The following is a 13,127-nucleotide window of genomic DNA, read 5'->3' as shown; positions in this document are numbered from 1 at the left end:
AGGAGAGAACGCGACCACCGCCGGGAGAGCCGTCGCGGCGCCACCGCGCGGCATCGGCCGGGCATGATGCCCGACGTTTCGCACCACACGCCGGCAGCAGCTTCTTCTCCTCCTCCAGCAACCAAAGTGATCGTCGCGCAGGATTCCATTGTGCCCACTCGACGGCGTTGGCTGCGTTCACAACGCGTGGGGGAGGGGGGTGGCGATCAACACGAGGACACCGTCTCCAACCACACCAACTGTCTCCCCGTGACGCCCTCGCTTCGTGGCCTGCAGCAGCAGACCTCGACATCGGCATCGAGCTCCCGAACCGCATCGCTGCTGCCATCGTGCGCGAGAAGAGGCTAGAACTCCCATGTTAACCACCCACGTGACCACACACGTGACCACCCACGGGCTCGCGGTGTGGTGACCGCGATAATTAAGTGGGCAGCGCGGGGGAACGAGCCCCCCAATTTTTTGTTTATTAAGAAATGCAATTAAATATTTTTCTTCCACAAAATAAAAACTCCGAACTCTTGCCCATCCTCAGCGCAGCTCGCAGGAGGCAGCCCGAATCGGCGACGAGAAGCAGCAGAAGTGCCGACAGCAGACGACGGGAATTGTGGCGCTCGCCTTGGCGGACCGCGGATCCTTTTGGGGTCACTGCCGGTCCCAAGAAAAAAATCACCCAGCCTGCCCCACCCCTCCCCCCCCAGGACAAAAAGAAAACCACGGGGATCGTTGCAACACCAAATTTGTGTGCGAGGAACGAGCCTGGCAGATTTTTGGCGGAGAGGCGGAGTTGAGGCCGATTTAAAAGCCACATCTTGTGATAAACTGCCTTTTAATGGCAAAGTTTAAAAATATCTATGCTGTTAAAAAAATATATACATGCCAAATACCGCAGCTAAAAAAAGGAAGCAAATTAAGTTCAGAGCCGTGCTCTGAACGTGCGGGACGTTGTGTTTTGTTTTTCCCATCAGCGCCAAGACCGGCAACTGTTGGGAGGTTCTGCCATGGCTCCGCCTGCTGCTGCATGTTTCCCCACCGACCCTTCCCCTGTGGGCGAAAGGAGGCTGTTTAACCGCGTACTCACCGCTTGCGAGTTAACTTAAAAAAATTAGTCAAACTGGGACTGTGGTGCCAGCAACACAATGGACAACTCCTCCTAGAATCTGCAAACGCTCGCTGTGAAGGGGCTGCGTATTTTGCGGTTAATACACCCGGCAGCATTAGCCAAGGCTGCCTGTCCAATTCGAACCACGAAAATCACCGCGACAAGCTGCAAGAAACAAACGCGCTATGGCTGGGCCGTGTAACATTCATTTGTCATTGGACACAATTTGACGCCCATATTGTTGCATTTGCGAGCATTAGGAATGGGCGTTTTTACTCTCGGTGTATCGACGTGTCGTTTGTCCTTCCCCCACACCTCCGATTAGCACGGCTGGCTATGTACGGTACGAAAGAAGTTCGACAGACTTACACATGTACAACGTGCATACAAAGACAAAGATCCCCCGTATAGCCTTAGACTGTAGGGGCAAGTGCTGTTAGCGAGCACCTATGAAGGCCGGCACGGCACACGAGGGGGTGGGTGGCCAACACCACGCCCGGCCGCCTTTGTCTCCCTAGTGGCAATGCTCACACATCGCACCAGGTACTCATTTGAGGCTGAGTCGACCTAGGGGAGGCACAGGACCGGTTCAGAGAATCGAACTCGGGTCGCCAGGTTCGTAGCGCAGTGCCCTAACCGCTACACACACGTACACACGTACCCACACCTCGATTCTACAGACTCCACACCAAGGCCACTGGCAGGGGCTGCACCACGCCATGTTTGCCAAGCAAGGCCGCGTCTGGAACCATCACAAACTTGGCCCCACTTAAATCCCCCAACCGAGGGGCTACAGCGACGCGACGACTCGGAGTGGAAGAGTGGGCGGCCGTGACCGCGTCGCAAGATGCCGCCGCCGTGCGAACAGCACGAAGCCGTGACCCCAAGAGCGCATCGGAGCGGTTTGCACGACGGCAAACTTTTCGCACTCGGGTTGTACCGCGTGGTGTTCATCATGACAATGATTTCGACTCGCTGCGCCACCACTGCCGCCGCCGCACGGTATTCGCTCGTCGCTCTCGTCGAGAGAGACACAGAGAGAGGACGACTGGGAGGCGCGAGGAGGCACCGCAGAGGAGTGGGAAGTCAGCAGCAGGAGCAGCCAGGCGGTGAGCCAGCAACAACAAATGCCCAAGCTCTGTGGTCCTCTATATATTAAGTCGTTTTCAGCCAAGTCATGAATGAGACGGCGACTCGGATGGCTCGGACACGTTCTCACAATGGACCAGGGACGTACAGTATTCCAAAAATTGCCCACAGATGGACACCGCCGGGCAAAAGGAGACCCGGGAGAGCCGAGACCAACGTGGCGCGAGACCGTGAAGGACGAGCTGGTGGCAGCGATCGACCTCTCTCGGGGCGAGGCTCAACATGTTGCCAAGGACAGGAAGAGGTGGAGGGAAACTCATTGCGGCCTTTATGTCCCATATAGGGGATGAAGAGGATTAACTAAATAAATGAGTGTTTGCATGTGGCAATAAATCGGAGGGAGCGGAGAAAACCCACGGGTGTGTGCGAGGGGGCAACGCTCTATCCCATACAGACGGAACACTTTCGAGGTCCAACATTTGCTGTGTTGCTTTCTGCCGGCGAACCAGGGTATGGCACCTCGAGGCCCACGGGAAGGGAGATTCACAACACGAGTGTGATCCATCAACCCCCACATCCAAAGTGCTGGACTACAGGCGTGCCCGCTACCACCTCGGCATTCTGTCTCGACGTGCTGGGGGCTGCCGCCGCAGGGACTAAATTGAACGGAAACTCTGCTGCTCTACGCAGTTCCTGAAGAGGCTGCCGGCACGTCAGAGCGAAACGTCGGACATCGTGCCGCACGGCTCAAAAACACGAGGGAGAGCCGGACTCTCTCCCCCATGGATCGCAGCGACAGGTCACGGGGTCACCAACAGAAAGTCTGAGCACACGCACAGCTCTTTTGTCAATCCACTGCTGCATGAGGGCCTCCCCCACGTCGTGCTGCTTGTCGGGTTGGCGACAGCGGAGAGGAGCTTCGAGCCTCGGAGGGAATGCCCCCCCCCCCCTTTATTAAGATGACGATTCAAGACAAAGGCCTTGTGCCAATGCGGCACCGGTTGCCAGCATTCCATCACCGGTGCAGATCCGTCAGCGACGCCCGTAACCAGACGCAGGCAGCGCCCCGTACAAGCCGGGTGCAGGGGGACGCCCTTTCAAAAAGGAGGACCGCATGGACAGAAATGTGAGGGTGCCACAGCAGATCTGGTGTGTAACGTGGAAAGTCCACCCGAATTATGCAACGATGTTGTGAGGCCAGCGTGGGTGGTCTGGCATTGTCGTGATGGAGGAGGTGGAGGAGGGGGGTGGGTGGTGGGGAGGGCAGGGATGGTGGAGAGGGAGGAGGAGGAGGAGGGCTCCTGCCATCAAACAATCCGGACACATTTACCAAAATACGGACTGGGGCATCCTTCATCACCATCAGACGCGACCTATCCCACCCCAGGACGAATGGCCTCCCAAAATCCATCGCCATCCCTCACGACATTGCGGTGGCATGCGGGGCACACGAGCCGATCCCGCTGCTCCATCTCCACAGCCGACGTGCCCTCGGCGACGTCGCCTCCTCCGGCCGCGGGCCGTGACGCGTCCTGCCCCGTCGACGAGCATGCACCTCTCTTCCGGCGCGGTGGTCCCGACGCGCGAGTTGCATGTTTTCTGCGCTGCTTTCCTTACCAGGGTCCACATTCTGTCGTCGCGCCGCGTGCGTGCGTGCGTGCGCTCTAATCCGCGCGCTCCTCTTCCGCCTCGATGCAACTCCAGAATCAAATCAGAATGTTTATTTATATTGGAGGAACCAGGCGAGCTATAAAGCTCTTTTCTCACAGATGTCCACTCAAAAACAGGCACCACGCCCCCCCCCCTCACGCTTCTGCGTGCACCTTTTTTTTGGGAAACGGAACGGGGCAGGGGGGGGGGGCATAAGTGGGTGCTACGAGAGATGCTGGACTGTGAACCGCCGGAGTTGTAGGGGGGCACCTTCCCCTCCAGCGCGCCGCAGGAGGAGTTTCGCAGAGGGTCCCACTTCAATGAGAGTGCTCTTCTGCACGGGCGCAATTCTAAACAATCACTCCATTGTCATAAACAGCTCGAGGGGTCTCACAGGCGGCCATTGTGTTGAACGTGAAGAGAGCAAAGAACGTGGCGGGGGGGGGAACCACTGAATATTCACCAAGTTCCACCGCCGCCGTCGATGAGCTGCAGCTTTAGCGGTCACAGGGCGATCGACCCGCCGGCACTTATTGCAAACACTGCCGCAGCATCTTCGCACGTTGACGCGGCAACCTCGTCGTCGGGTGGTGGAGGGTCAATGGCACAACAACAAACGTCGTTATCATCGCCGTCCGTTAACCTCTACACCTTTGTCAAAGAGGTGTCAGGGCAACACGCTCGCTCGCTTGTTTGTTCACAAACTCACAAACTCATCTCTCAATCCGGACTTCCTCAATGTTTGCCTTGCGACGTAATTGCTATTGAGTTCATGAAGAGAAACGCTGCACTGCACGTGTGATACTCTAAACAGGCGGGTTTAACGACACATTTATATATTTAAGCGATCTAACCCAACAAAAACCTGTATTATCGTGAAGGATGCTACTGGCCAGTTGGAGGCAGTCGTCCTCCAACATATGGACCAACGTTGGCCTCACATTCCATCTTTACGGTGTCTCTACTACGAGCAACTTGTTGCAGAGGACGTCCACGCACAAGCGGTATCGGTCGCGTGCAACTCCGCCGCACACGAGCCACTCCGCTCGCCACTTCGGTCCGTCAGTCAGCCGCCGTTCCGTTCGACGCAGCGAACTACTCGGACGACAGGCGGAGAACAAACCTCGTCCCCGTCGACTGAGCGTAACAAGATGACGATCTGCAAGAGGGGGGGGGGGGTTGGGGGGGGAAGCACCGCTGCTCTCATCCCGCCCGCGCTGCTCGTACAGTGCGATTGTTTATTTTCTCTCTCCGAGTTTGAATCCCGGCTCTCAACGGCCCATCTCCGTTGTGGCTGCGCGCTTGTTTACACGTCGGTGGGTGCGCTATGTTAATTGACTGCGGTCGTTTTTGACCGTGCCCCCTCGGCTGGCTGGCAGCATACGGCAGCTCTCAACACGTTTGTGAATTTTATCGTGGCCCTTTTTTGTCGATCCGGCCTTTGGGATGCAACGTGTCCGTCAGGGGGTTGGGGGAGAGATGGAGCGATGAAATCAGCGGGTGCCGCCTGGCGAGCGTGGAACGTGGTTGGGCCAAGGTCGGTACAAGCACGTGCCAGCATTGGCCCAGCGTTGGCCCAGCATTGGCCCAGCGTTGGCCCAGCGTCGGCATGCTCACCGGGCGAGTTGATTATTGCATCGCAGGATCGCGAGAGGTGGCAGTGTCTTGGGGACACTTTCATTCAGCAGTGGATTAAGCATGGCTCACGACGACAATGATGACGATGTCAATGTATCTGCTGGATGAAGGCATCCCCAAGCAGCACTCGTGCAGCTCCAGATTGTATTTTGAGCGGCGGGGGCAGGGGGCTCCGGCCTGCCCGTGACGGAATAGCGCGTTCACAGCAAGCCGCGGACATCTGGCACAATCAGTGCGATTATTTTTATAGCGTGAGGCTTGAACCTCCGTCCGTTCTGCCAAGTAGAGTTTTGCAAGGAGCAATGCAATTCCCACTCCTCCCTCCAGCAACACCACCGGGCGATGGGATCGAAGATCGCCCCTCGCGAGACAGGCAATGCCGCGTCATGCGTCTTAATGGGTTTAGTTCGCCATGGGTGGCGAGATATTAACTACCTCGCCTGCTATACAGGATGTCGTGGGTTCGATCCCGACCCTGAGGCCTGCTGTATATTTGGAGTGTGTGTGTTCTTTCCGTGGTCAGGTGGATTTTTTCCAGGTCCTCCGGTTTTTCCCTCCACATTTCGAATCCACATTACGCGTTTTTGGCTGCTATAAATTTCGACGTGATAAGCCGCTTCATTGGGCTATCATTTGCGACCAGGTCGCTTATGAAAAAGAGCTGTATTATAGCTCAGTGGGCCTTACCTGTTAAAATAAAAAAAATAGTTAGTATTTATGGTTTAATAGTTTAACCATGAGGCACATGAATCAATAACCTTGTAATCAAGTTGGCAGACTACGCTTAATTGATCGGAGATATATTTTTACTAATTGCAATTCCAAGCCTTAAATGCTGTACTACACCTCTGTATCATCACTACGGTACAACACGTGGCCGTTATAAAAACTAATAACCGTCCCCAAGTGGCTCGAACGGCCTCACATTCAACATCGGCAACAATCAGTATAATAATGAATGGGGTTGAAATTTGCTCATTTAAAAAATGACATCGCAAATGACTCAATTGGGATTCTACATGCACAGCAGCAATCATCGCCCCCCAGCCGACAAGACAAATGGGCCTGGTCGCGCTCGCAAATGAAACTCATCCTGTTCCCACGATTCATCACCTTGTTAAACAAAATAAACGTGAAACTCGAACGGCCTGGCAAGCCCAGGCAGACGGTGACCTTGATGCATTTCACGAATCTGTGCGATCCACCAACCCTCGCCGCCTCCACGGTGTTTGCCACGCGCACAACCAGCGCCGGGTCGAATGCAAAGTTCAGGGAAGATTTCTCTTCCATCGCCCACTCACGTACTGCCTAGCAGATTTTACGCATCGGTCGATTTGTCACTAGTCAATTGCAAGAATCGAATGTCTTTTGCCCGCGGAGATGCGTGCTTGGGATTACGGAGGAACACGTGAATTAGAAAACAGGTGCAAGTTGGGAAACTTCACTCAAACTGTTAAGGAGAGTGGACAGGCCACGTAGCTTGCAAGGGATGATGGTCGGTGGTCGTGGTGACTCACGAAGAAGTCACAGGCCAAGGAGAGAAGCAACAAACTCAAGTTGGTTTGCAAGCGAGACATGGCTAACAACTTTTGGAAGCCTTCATTCAGCAGCGGACAGATCACGGCTACTGATGATGAGTGCAAGCCACTGAAGCTATGCACTTTTAAATCTGGATTGAAAAGTACTTTCTTTAGAACTGCTTTTTGTGTTTAGTTTGTTGTCCTTCCCCCGCACCACCGATCAGCGCGGTTGGCTACGTACGGTGCAGAGGAAGTTCAACATAATACGTTAAAAATAATTTGAATCAAGTAATTATTACAGTACTATTTAAAGGACACTGAAGTTATCCGCGAGAAAACTGGTATAACAGGAAGGGTAGCAGCAGCGTCAGTAGGAGGAGCAGCAGCAGCAGTATCAGCAGGAAAAGCAGCAGTAGCAGCAGCAACATGAGCAGCCGCAGCAGCAGCAGGAGCAGCAGCAGGAGCAGCAGTAGCAGGAGCAGCAGCAGCAGCAGCAGGAGCAGCAGCAGCAGCAGGAGCAGCAGCAGGAGCAGGAGCAGCAGCAGGAGAAGCAGCAAGAGGAGCATCAGCAGCGCGCGCAACACATCACGCCTGGGATTGCCAATCGCTAGAGGGTGGCTTCCTGCCCGGCAACAAACACCGACCCTGGTGGCCCGCACTTCCCGCTCGACGCGGGGCCTGTTTGGCGAGCGACGCGGATAATCGCGGCGCGATTTTGTTTCGTTTCCTACTCTTGTCCAGTGCGGCCCGGCGGAACGCGCCTCTTGCTTTCGCACGGCCGTGACTTCCCATGCATACATGTGGGATTCACTCAGAGCCAGGCCTGTGTGAGCACAACACTTAGATTGATTTTATTGGAATGAAATAAAAATTCGCGGCCGAGTCGCCAAGTCATGGGTGATGACGGCCCATGGGCCTTCGAGGCGTTACGTTACCCAGCAGAATTTGTTTAAACGCTCTCCAGCGTGACTTATCGGAAGCAAAACCGAAACAACGGTGTTTCAGTTCCATGAGATTTGTGAGTTGCAGGGAGCCCCCAACTGTGTTGAACATTTTTGTATCTAAGTTTTAATTTTATTTTACCAGTAAAGGTCCACACTGAGCTACATAGCTCTTTTTCAGAAGTGACCTAACCACAAATGATAGCTCAACGAAGTGGCTTATCACGTGGAAACTTATAGCAGGCAAGTCCTCTAAACGCACGTCTATTCTAAACGTGGAGGGGAAAACCGGAGGACCCGGGTGAAAAATCCACGAGTCCACAGGGAGAGAGGCATGAAAACTCCAAATATACAGCAGCAGGCGTCAAGGGTCGGGATCGAACCCACGACCTGCTGTATACCGGGCGAGGCAGTTAACATCTCGCCACCGCAGCGCCCATCCCCATGACAAGGTCTCTTCACCATGAGGACGGCGCTGACTTGTGACAGTTCGTAGGATCGCTGATGGTTAGAGTTGTCACGAGGCCCCTCTGTTCAAATGTAGCATTAGACTTGCAAACATATGCACGAATGGGTCATCACGGACGACAAGCCACCACGCTTTTATCTGATCGGCGAGGTCCATTATCTCACGCAATGGAAACCAGGACCAACTCTAGCTGCAAAGGCCAACTGATGTAGGCTTTTTATTTCATTATTTTATGTAAAGTACATTTTTGATACAGTTACCAAATGAACTGGAATGCTCCCGACCTCGTTTGAAGTCGGAAGCTGAGCTGGTTTGAGCCTGGGGTGACCGCCAGGGCATTCCAGGTGCAATAGGAGTGAGGCAACGGGCTGCAAGGTGGCCAGGTAAGGCAGTGGCCTTCAATTCACATTTTAATCGGCCATTGTCTATCCACTGCTGCACGGTGCCACAAACCGTCTCACTCCTGCGCATGAACCGATATCATCACTCATGTCCAGTGGGCATACGCATAACGAATGTATTGGGTCGGTTTGTTAACTGAATCTATGTTTGCGGAGTATTGAGCGTCACCTCCCCACCCGAGTATGCGTGGTGGATTTTCCTCAGGCTCTGCCGTTTCCTCCCAACGCGAAGATAAACTCTCAATCACGGAATTGGCCAAACGTCCCAAAACAGCAAAACCCTCTTAAAAAAGAAGAGTCTTGAGACTCAGTGAGGCTCTTCCTGAGTAACATAAACAGCAATATATTACATTACTAAAGTCTCTGGACGACAGGAATGGTGGCCATTTAGCACCCACACAAAAGACTTCAAAAAGAGGGCAATGAATCACAACGAGAGTGGACATCTCACGTCAGTTGAGAATGTTTGGCTGCTAATAAATGTCCACGTGATAAGCCACCTTCGTTGAGCTATCATTTGTGGCCAAGACGCTTCTGAAAAAGAGCTACGTAGCTCATTGGCGGGGCCTTAGCTGGTAAAATGTTGAAAAAATTAGGCAACTCGTGCACAGGAACGTTTTGCAGGAGGAAAGATGAAAGCACAGCGAGGATGCTTCAAATACGTTGCGACGGAGTTTAACTCTTAAGTAAAAAAAATGAAATTAAAATTAATTAAATAAAATTATAAAATAATTTTTATTTCATTTCTTTTAACTACGTGACTTTACCGAAAAAACTAAGAGTATGAATCCTTGCAGTCACGAAAGCTTCAAATCTAGAATTTAACTCTTAAGTCCACGACTCATTTCCCACCATCTGCACTCAATGTGCCATCTCGGTTTTAAACATTATGTGCAGATGACCAGTCACACCCATCCATTATCATCGTCGTCACAAGCCAATAACACTCCACTGCTGGATGAAGGCCTCCCCGAAGCCATTACCCTGTCTCACGACCCTGCTATGTCACTGAGCGCGTGCCCACAAGCCGATTTCATCGCTCCATCTCCGTGGCGGATGAGGTCTCTTAGCATGCGTATGTTCACTGCTCCACGTGTTCCATTAAAACACTCATTAACGGATCTGGCCAAACATTCCAAAGAGCATGGCTCCTCTTGAATAGCAGTCTTGAGACTCCACAAGTAAATATTCCCCGGATAAACAGAGGACGCATTTTTTCCCTGATCATGTGAACCAAGGTGTTTAACTACTGCCTGTACTGTACATGTCAACCCACTGATGGATGAGTGGCCTCTCCACACCGTGCAGATCATGGGGTTTCCGTCGACCATACTTCACCACCCTCGTCTGCGCAGGTTGGTGGAGAGCACAGATGTGGCGTGGGGCTATAGAAGTACAGTATAACAATGGATTATTTTTGTTCTGCTCTGGCCTCTATCCACCACGCATCCCCAGAGCCTATAGCACTTGTTACGCACCGCGGTCACCCTTCGAGGCACTGTCCACGCTCCGCATTGCTTAGATTCTGAGATCTGATGAGATAGGGCGCATTCCAGGTGAACTGGTCACTTCAACTCCACTTACTCCGACACACACCGCTGGATTTAATAATGGCTGTTTACATCACGACACCGCTGCTTCATGAATCAAACGTCGTTGTTTTGATTACTTTCACGTGTGTCAGTCAACAGTGTCTCCGTGCTCACACGCCCGATGGGCGGAGTCCCTGGGCCTGTGGTGGAAATTCCACATTCCTCTGGTGGGGCCCAGCACATACGTAACATGACCGCAAGCAAATTACAACGGTGTTTGTAGGGATGGCAATACGTATTACAAATCCACGTTTGCAAATTCATTTGTATTGCAGAGCCCACGGATAACATCAGTGTCTTGCGGTATAAGAACCTATCCTGGTCCTTCTTCGAGTTATGAACATGCCCTTTCATCAATCCACTACCGGATGAAGGCCGACCCCACGCACCACGGTGGCCATTGCAGGTAGCGGTCCGCCAACTTCATCCTCAAATGAGATGCCAAGGTCGGTGTGCAAACATCGCCACTGGGGATCGCAGCGGCAGCTGCAGCCTCACACTCCACGCGACAAATACCAAGGAGGGCGAGAGACGGAAGCGAGTGTGGACCGTGGCCCACGTCAACGTCCAACGTCGCGTGCGGAGACCCGACCAGCGAACCTCCCCGGTTGCAACCTTCCACGCCGCCAGCGATCGACCCGTCACCCGAATCAGGGAGCCGGGGCCACGTGGCCGACGCGGCCGCCCCAACGATGCCACAGATGGCGCCATCGAAGATTCGGCGGCCTGCGAGTGGTGCGGCCACGGATCCCAAACCGTCGTCGGCTCGCGCATTGTAAACACTCCGCCGCCGCCGCTGCTGCTGCCACATTCACCCCTTTGAAGGAGGAACGGGACGAGATCCACTCCGCTTCTGAACAGACAATTGAGTCAGATAACAACATCTAAAATTGCAACTTTAATCTGCGGCTATTCATCCATACGAAAAGAGAAGAGGCACCGAGGGAGACAAAGACGGCCGTGGTTGCTGGTCACACGCCACCCGATTCCAACCTCAAACTGCGTGAGAGGTTCCCGCAAGCGGCATCGGAATGCAAAATTGGCGATCTTTATCTGTGCCATTATGAAACAGCCACCAATCGTGATGGTCGCCCTCTCTCTCTCCGTCTTATCAGTCCTCTCACTCGGCTGAGATTCGCTATCTCTTTGTGATGGAGGGCCAGAGACCACCACCCCACCACCACCACCACACCTCAACTTGTCGGGAAGATTCGTCTCACTGGAGCCCCCCTGGAGCTCCACAGTGGCAGCTCTTCCGCCAGGAGGAGTGGAATCGTCGTCTTCGTCGTCTTGCCGTCGTCGTCGTAAGACCGACGATGTCGATGGAGAGCAACTTCTACAATGTCGCATTCAGGTACTGCGATATTTTGCTGTCTTTTCTTGGATTTTCTGTTTGCACATAGTCACTTTAAGATGTTTTCTTGTTCATGTTTTTTGTTTTTTGCGGTTGCACCCGATTCAAGAGCCGAATGGCTCACAGGGCTACACCAAATAAATGAAACTTGAGGTGGCCAAGCCCTGATAACCGCGTAAGGAGCAGCGGAGTGGTCTGTCACCATCATCATCATTCGTGTGAGGACTCCTTCGCATTTGTGGATCGGGGCATTGCGTCGCTTTACGTTGTCACGGTGTCTGCTCTGGATGGCCACAGTTGAACATTTCCCCTCTGTGCATCACCAGGTTGGCATCTGCGTCTACTGCTGCCACAGCGGATGCGGTTTTAGGGTGGACCACGGCCAACGGGGGGAAGATCTAAACCCAGGAAGATCTTCTGCATTGGGTATTTCACAACGAGCTTGTCCGTCCCGTGAGTTCTTTCGGTCTCCCCAATCAGCTCTCCAAGCGTCAGGAGTGGAGCGAAGCCCACTTGTGATAACTTCTGCCGAGTGGCCGAGTGACATTGGTTCGAACTTTGGCAATGCCCTCCCGCTAAGCCGACAGCACGGCTTGCCCTGCAAACAACCTCAATACTTTTCCTCCAAGCAAGGGGCGTACAGTGTGCCCATGTCCCAATCTTTGGAGCGACTTCCCCTTTCTGCATGTGACCCGGAGAACACGCACAAAGAAGCAACGTTTCGTTCACCCAACGAATACACTCAAACACGCTTTCGAAAACCTTCGCACGCACGGAATCGGTCACCCGGTGGTGGGAATCGGACCCAGGTGGGTTTTCGGTGCCATTAAACACAACAACAGCAACAACAAAAACTCAAAGACTCTCCCTACAGTCTTACACAGGCTGTTGTTAGCGAGCACCTATTAAGACAGGCACGTGTACGAGGACATGGACATGCGAACCGGCACCACGCCCGGACGCCTTTGATGTTTTAAACACACCAGACTCGTTTACGGCTGAGTAGACCTAGGCGATGCCCAGAAACGATGTAATTTTGCCACTCACACGGTCATGTTAACCGTGGCGGGGGCTCCAACTCTGTTCACCAGGTTCGTAGCGCAGTGCGCTAACCGATGCGCCCACCGCTCCTCTCCCAAACAAAGGTCCCCCGTATAGCTTCAAACAGACGATTGGGACGAGTGCTGTGGGCGAGTAGCACCTATGAAGGGTCGGCACACACGAGGGGGCGGGTGGCCATCATCACCACGCTCGCCAGCCTTTGCCCACACAAGCGCCGACGTTTAATTTCAATGCCGAGTCGACCTAGGCTAGACCCGGGACCGGCTCGGATTACGCTCACAGACAACTAAATACCCGCAATGGAGCTGTTGA

General features: G+C 53.4%; 1 protein-coding gene across 1 annotated transcript in view; it reads right to left on the bottom strand.

The window, feature by feature from the left end:
* The window catches only part of LOC144725025 (rho-associated protein kinase 2-like), a 55,427-nt gene that overhangs the window by 41,106 nt on the left and 1,194 nt on the right, over window positions 1–13,127 (bottom strand).

The sequence above is a fragment of the Lampetra planeri genome, chromosome 22 (assembly GCF_965212315.1).
Source record: "Lampetra planeri chromosome 22, kcLamPlan1.2.h2, whole genome shotgun sequence".
Taxonomy (NCBI): domain Eukaryota; kingdom Metazoa; phylum Chordata; class Hyperoartia; order Petromyzontiformes; family Petromyzontidae; genus Lampetra; species Lampetra planeri.
This window is presented reverse-complemented; position numbering and strand designations above follow the sequence as displayed.